The 6,771-nt window shown below is 50.2% G+C and overlaps 1 long non-coding RNA gene across 2 annotated transcripts; it reads left to right on the top strand.

Annotated features, from left to right (window-relative positions):
• The first annotated feature begins 3,118 nt into the window (after positions 1–3,118).
• Positions 3,119–6,388, top strand: LOC135419963 (uncharacterized). Of its 2 annotated transcripts, XR_010433232.1 has the most exons (6): positions 3,119–3,318; positions 3,864–3,938; positions 4,043–4,145; positions 4,617–5,016; positions 5,121–5,215; positions 6,049–6,388. It is a non-coding gene; the product is annotated as an uncharacterized LOC135419963 (long non-coding RNA). The 2 variants fall into 2 exon arrangements; XR_010433231.1 differs by lacking the exon at positions 3,119–3,318 and having other exon boundaries at positions 3,787–3,934.
• The last annotated feature ends 383 nt before the right edge of the window (positions 6,389–6,771 follow it).

The following is a 6,771-nucleotide window of genomic DNA, read 5'->3' as shown; positions in this document are numbered from 1 at the left end:
GGCTATTTTTTCCTGTTTTCAGACCTGCCTCCCAACTGTCTGACAGACTCCCAAAATTGCATATAAACAAAGATTCCTCCCACACACAAGGTGCCAGCACAGAAAGCTCTTGCTCCCCATGGAGTCTCCAGGGTGAAAAACCAACTGCACCACAAAGCCAAAGCTTCCAGGCTTTCTTTCCTACGGATAAGGGCTATTTTTTCCTGTTTTCAGCCCTGCCTCCCAACTGACAGACCGACTCCCAAAACTGCATACAAAGACTCCTCACACTACAAAGATGTCAGCCCTGAAAGCTCTTGCTCCCCGTGGAGTTTCCACGCTGACAAACTAACTGCACCACAAAGCCAAAGCTTCAAGGCTTTCTTTCCTGCCAATAAGGGCTGGCATTTCCTGTTTCCAGCGCTGCGTCCAAATTGCCAGCCCGACCCCCAAAATTGCATACAGACGAGGATTTCTCCGGCACTAAAGATGCCATCCTGGAAACTCTTGCTGCCCATGGAGTCTTAAGGCTGACAAACCAACTGCACCACAAAGCTAAAGCTTGCTGGCTTTCTTTCCTGTCCATAAGAGCTGTCATTTCCTCTTTTCAGATTGGTCTCCCAACTGCCAGAAAGACTCCCAAAATTGCATGTAAACAAAGATTCCTCCCGTAGCAATGATGCCAGCACAGAAAACTCTTGCGCCCCAGGGAGTCTCCAGGCTGACAAACCAAGTGCACCACAAAGCCAAAGCTTCCAGGCTTTCATTCCTGACGATAAGGGCTGCCAGTTCCTGTTTTCAGCGCTGCGTCGAAATTCTCACCCGACTCCAAAATTGCATACGGACGAAGATTCCTCCCACACCAAAGATGCCAGCACAGAAATCTCTTGCTCCTTGTGGAGTCTCCACGCTGACAAACCAAGTGCACCACAAAGCCAAAGCTTCCCGGCTTTCTTACCTGTCCATAAGGGCTGTCATTTCCTGTTTTCAGACCTGCCTCCCAACTGCCAGACCGACTCCCAAAATGGCATACAAACAAAGATTCCTCCCACACCAAAGGTGCCAGCACAGAAAGTTCTTGCTCCCCATGGAGTGCCCAGAAGGACACACCAGCTCCAACACAAAGCCAAAGCTTCCAGGCTTTCTTTCCTGCGATAAGGGCTGTCGTTTCCTCTTTTCAGCCCTGCCTTCCAACTGACAGCCTGACTCCCAAAATTGCACACAAACAAAGATTCCTCCCACACCCAAGGTGATAGCAGAGAAAGCTCTTGCTCCCCATCGAGTGCTCACGCTGACAAACCAACTGCACCAGAAAGCCAAAGGTTCCAGTCTTTCTTTCCTACGGATAAGGGCTATTTTTTCCTGTTTTCAGACCTGCCTCCCAACTGTCTGACAGACTCCCAAAATTGCATATAAACAAAGATTCCTCCCACACACAAGGTGCCAGCACAGAAAGCTCTTGCTCCCCATGGAGTCTCCAGGGTGAAAAACCAACTGCACCACAAAGCCAAAGCTTCCAGGCTTTCTTTCCTACGGATAAGGGCTATTTTTTCCTGTTTTCAGCCCTGCCTCCCAACTGACAGACCGACTCCCAAAACTGCATACAAAGACTCCTCACACTACAAAGATGTCAGCCCTGAAAGCTCTTGCTCCCCGTGGAGTTTCCACGCTGACAAACTAACTGCACCACAAAGCCAAAGCTTCAAGGCTTTCTTTCCTGCCAATAAGGGCTGGCATTTCCTGTTTCCAGCGCTGCGTCCAAATTGCCAGCCCGACCCCCAAAATTGCATACAGACGAGGATTTCTCCGGCACTAAAGATGCCATCCTGGAAACTCTTGCTGCCCATGGAGTCTTAAGGCTGACAAACCAACTGCACCACAAAGCTAAAGCTTGCTGGCTTTCTTTCCTGTCCATAAGAGCTGTCATTTCCTCTTTTCAGATTGGTCTCCCAACTGCCAGAAAGACTCCCAAAATTGCATGTAAACAAAGATTCCTCCCGTAGCAATGATGCCAGCACAGAAAACTCTTGCGCCGCAGGGAGTCTCCAGGCTGACAAACCAAGTGCACCACAAAGCCAAAGCTTCCAGGCTTTCATTCCTGACGATAAGGGCTGTCATTTCCTGTTTTCAGCCCTACCTCTTAACTGACATATCGACCCCCCAAATTGCATACAAACAAAGATTCCTCACACAGCTAAGGTGCCAGTACAGAAAGCTCTTGTTCCCCATGGAGTCTCCAGGCTGACAAACCAACTGCACCACAAAGCCAAAATTTACAGGCTTTCTTTCCTGGGGATAAGGGCGGTTGTTTCCTGCTTTCAGACGTGCCTCACAACTGACAGCCCGACCCCCAGAATTGCACACAAACAGAGATTCCTCCCACACCAAAGATGCCACCACAGAGATGTCTTCCTCCACATGGACACCTCACGCTGAAAAACCAACTGCACCCCAAAGCAAAAACTTGCTGCCTTTCTTTCCTGTCCATAAGGGCTGTTGTTTCCTGTTTTCAGACTAGCCTCCAAACTGACAGCCCGACTCCAAAAACTGCATATAAACAAAGACACCTCCCACACCAAAGAGGCCAGCACAGAAAACTCTTGCTCCCCATGGAGTCTCTAGGCTGACAAACCAACGGCACCACAAAGACAAAGCTTTTAGGCTTTCTTTCCTGGCGATAAGGGCTGTCGTTTCCTGTTTTCAGACCTGCCTCCAAATTGCCAGCCTGACGCCCAAAACTGCATACGGATGAAGATTCCTCCCACACCAAAGATGCCAGCACAGAAAGCTCTTTCTGACGATGGAGTGCCCAGAATGACACACCAACTGCACCACAAAGCCAGAGCTTCCAGGCTTTCTTTCCTGCCGATAAGGGCAATCATTTCCTGTTTTCAGCCCTGCCTCCCAACTGCCACACCGACTCCTAAAATTGCATGTAAAACAGACTCCTCCCACACCAAAGGTGATAGCACAGAAATCTCTTGCTGCTCATGGACTCCCTAGGCTGACAAATCAACTCCACCACAAAGCCAAAGCTTGCTGGCTTTCTTTCCTGGCGATAAGGGCTGGCATTTCCTCTTTTCAGACCGGTGTCCCTACTGCCAGATCGACCTGTGCAGGCTCCGAGCATTTTTCAGCCTTCCTTCGCAGGGCATTCTCACCCTCTGAAAAGCTGAAAGGCTTTAACATCTGGATACGCGCCTGCAGCTGTGCAAATTAATGTAGTTTCTTTTAGGAAATGAAGGGGAAGTTTTCCTGTTGTGAACCTAAATACCGAGTCTACTCTGCTTTTTCAATCAGGTGATGAAGCTTATGGAAAAAAAGACCAAAGGCCTCAAGGTGAGTACATTCTACCGAGTTCTGCTTCTCTGGGATCGGTTTGGGAAAATCACGTGAAATTCTAAAAAAGCTTCTCTCCGTGTTTTCTAGTTGTTTTTTCAGCCTTGGTGTAAGTTTCATGTAGAAAAGGGCATAGAATTATTAGAACAGACAAACTAGACTTTCTCGGGAGAGATGGAAGAAAAGTCTGCTGATTGCAGTTCTGCTTTTCTTGTCTTCCCTTCGACTGTCATTTTCTCTCCCCTGCTGTTCAAATAGGCAGCAATTAATTGCTCTGCTGAAGAGTTTGCTGTACTAAGTGTCTGTCAAATTGATGCCTTCAACTCAAGATAGCACCTGCTCCTTAGTTACAAAAAGTTCCTCACAGGAAATTTCCAGGCATGCCCATAAATCTCCTCGCTGTTTGTTTGGGAGAACAGGGTTTTCTCGTCTGTAACAGAATAGTTGTGGCATTTGCTATTGAATGCTGGTGGCAGTCTAGTCAGAAGAGGACCCCGTGCTTCACTAATTTTCCCTTTTTGTTGTTGGGGGTGACTTCTTCCCAGGGATGTTATTCTTGACCCCCCCGGGGCAAACGGAGGTGTCAGCGTCAGGAGCCATCCTAACTGAGGCCCTGGTAGGTAAGTGCTTTTTGTGTGACTGGACGGTGAAGCTGTCTGTGGGAATGACCTGGCTATTGCTCAGTGTAGTCCTAATTAAGGTGTCTTTTACTCCGTGTTCCCAGGCTGCCTCTTTTCCTTCGGTCGCTGTGGACACTGTGCCGGACGCCTCTGGCAGGACTAACCCTGGGGCTTTTATGTCCAGCGTGCTGTGCTGTGTGCCTGCAGGTCAGAAAAGCTGGGAGTGCAGTCCCTCTGCTTTGGTTGCGGTGTCTCTTTGGGAGTTCTTTCGGAGGGCAATGAGAGAGCGATTTGGTTTGAAGGGGACCTTTAAAGGGCACCCTGTCTTCCGTAGGCAGGGGCACCTTCCACTCTCATCCCCGGTTGGATGCTGCAAGTCCCATCCAGCCTGGCCTGGAACACTTGCAGGGATCCAGGGGCAGCCTCGGCTTCCCTGTGCGGTGTGCTCTAATAGCTCTCCACTGGCATCACGAAAAATGTTGTCAGCACCTTTTGTGCGACGATGGTAAGCGGGACCCGGGTGAAAATTGCCTTCTCTGAGGTGCAGAGGGAAATAATTCTCCTTTGAAGTCAAATGTATTGGGTTTTGCACGAGTCTCGTCTGCCTTCTGTTTGAATTGCTTTCTCTTCTCGGCAGTTATTTTAAATTAAACTTTTATTTTGTGTCTCCCCCTTCAGCATCCTGTACAAGACAAAGCTACCTTTCTTTCCTCGTGGGAATGGACCGGCCGGGCTTTGGCAATCTGGCCCCTCGAAAGACTAAAGTGACCTCTTCCAGCAGGGGAAGACTGAAGCAAGGGGTGCCAGGAAGAACTGGAGTCTCTGGAGAATGAAAGCTGGAAGCGTGCCCCCGAAAATCCCCAGCCCCGGGTGGTCAGTGGTCTGACTTGCACGGACCGGTGGCCTTGGCCAGGAGCGGTCCTGTGGGAAGCGCCTTTGCCCAGGCTGTAATTTTAATTTCCCTTGGATGCTTGGCAAAGCCCCTCTGGGGGAGCCCTGGTGCCTGGCAGGAGCAGAGCGGGCTTCCAGGGAGGCATTCACCCGGTCAGCGTCAGGAACCATCCTAACTGAGGCCTCGGTGAGTGCTTTTTGTATGACTGGACAGTGAAGCTGTCTGTGTGAATGACCTGGCTATTGCTCAGTGTACTCCTAATTAAAGTGTCTTTTACTCCGTGTTCCCAGGCTCCCTCTTTCCCTTCGGTCGCCGTGGGTGTGCCGGACGCCTCTGGCAGGACTAACCCCGGGGCTTTTATGTCCAACGTGCTGTATGCCTGCAGGTAAGAAAAGCTGGGAGTGCGGTCCCTCTGCTTTGATTACTGTGTCTCTTTGGTAGTGATTTTGGAGGGGAATCCCAGAGCGATTTGGTTTGAAGGGGACCTTCAAAGGCCACCCTGTCTTCCGTGGGCAGGGACACCTTCCCCTCTCATCCCCGGTTGCTCCAAGTCCCGTCCAGCCTGGCCTGGAACACTTGCAGGGATGGGGCAGGCTCAGCTTCCCTGTGCAGTGTGCTCTAATAGCTCTCCACTGGCATCCTGAAAAATGTTGTCAGCGTGTTTTGTTGGACAACGGTAAGCAGGACCTGGGTGAAAAGGACATTCTCTGAGGTGCTGGGAGAAGGAGGACTCGTGCGGGCACCTCCAGAGACAGCGGGAACGGGAGCGTGCTGCGGAGAAGGAAAATTCCAGGGGGTGGGTGCTGAGAAATTTGTCCTTCCCTCGCCCTGTGCTCTGCACTTAGCAATGGGTCAAGTGCAGAAGTTTCCTGGGGACACTGGAAAATGATGCCGGGTCTGCTAAGAAAAGTGGGGCCAAAAGAGCAGGACCTGGGTCTGCGAGCGTGGGAGAAACAAGGGACGGGTCATCCTCTGCCTCCGGGAGGGAGGGCAGCAGGAAAGGCCACGGACTAAAGCACTGAAGTGCCGTTCCCCAGGGAGCCCCTGCCCAGCACTGAACTTGCTTCTGGCACTTGCTGTCCCTTTCCCAGCGGAGCCGAAGCGTCGGGTGCGGGTGCTGGGGGGATGGAGCTGCCAAGGACAAACTGGGAGGGTGTTTGCGAGGGAAGGGGGGAGAAGGAGCTCTTGACGTGCTTTTTTTACTTCTTCATCCCACAGAATTGCCACGAGAGGAAATACTTCAGAGGGGCTTCCCTCCAGATAAGCCCTGAACGTGCCAGGAGGTTTCAGCCAGAGGAAAGGAGCTGTGGAAGAAAAGCAGCCTAAAAATAGCCAGCGGGGATCGTCAGGTTTTCCAGGCAAGAAGAACAAGGAGAGAGATGAGGGAATCGGGTTCCAATTCCTAATGATTTGGTGGGTGCAGGAATGATTTGTGTGTGTTTTCCAGTCCCTTTTGATTCCTGAGATGATTTTAAAATGATGGCTTTAGCAATCAACTAAATCGGAGATGTTGTTTTTGAGAGGAAATGGTGCCAAATAAATGCAGAGTTTTGGGTCAGTTTTTGGGATGATTTGGGTCAGTTTTTGGGGTCAGTTTGGGGTCACTGTTTGGGGTGATTTGGGTCAGTTTTGGGTCAGCTTTTGGGATGATTTGGGTCAGGTTTTGGGGTCAGTTTTGGGTCAGCTTTTGGGGTGATTTGGGTCGGTTTTGGGTCAATTTTTGGGGAGCACTGGGTGTTACTGGGGGTTGTTGAGGAGCACTGGGTGTTACTGGGGTGCACTGGGGAGCACTGGGTGTTACTGAGAGTTGTTGGGGAGCACTGGGAGGGAAGATGAAAAATAAAGAGAATAAAAAAGAAACGAAATAAAAAAAGGAAATATAAAAACCAAAAGAAAATTAAAAAAAAAAAGACAAAAAACCTAAAAAGGAAATAAAATGAA

This window comes from Pseudopipra pipra, chromosome 10 (genome assembly GCF_036250125.1).
Source record: "Pseudopipra pipra isolate bDixPip1 chromosome 10, bDixPip1.hap1, whole genome shotgun sequence".
NCBI lineage: Eukaryota > Metazoa > Chordata > Aves > Passeriformes > Pipridae > Pseudopipra > Pseudopipra pipra.
Note: the sequence above shows the minus strand (reverse complement) of the source record. Positions and strands in the feature narration are given on the sequence as shown.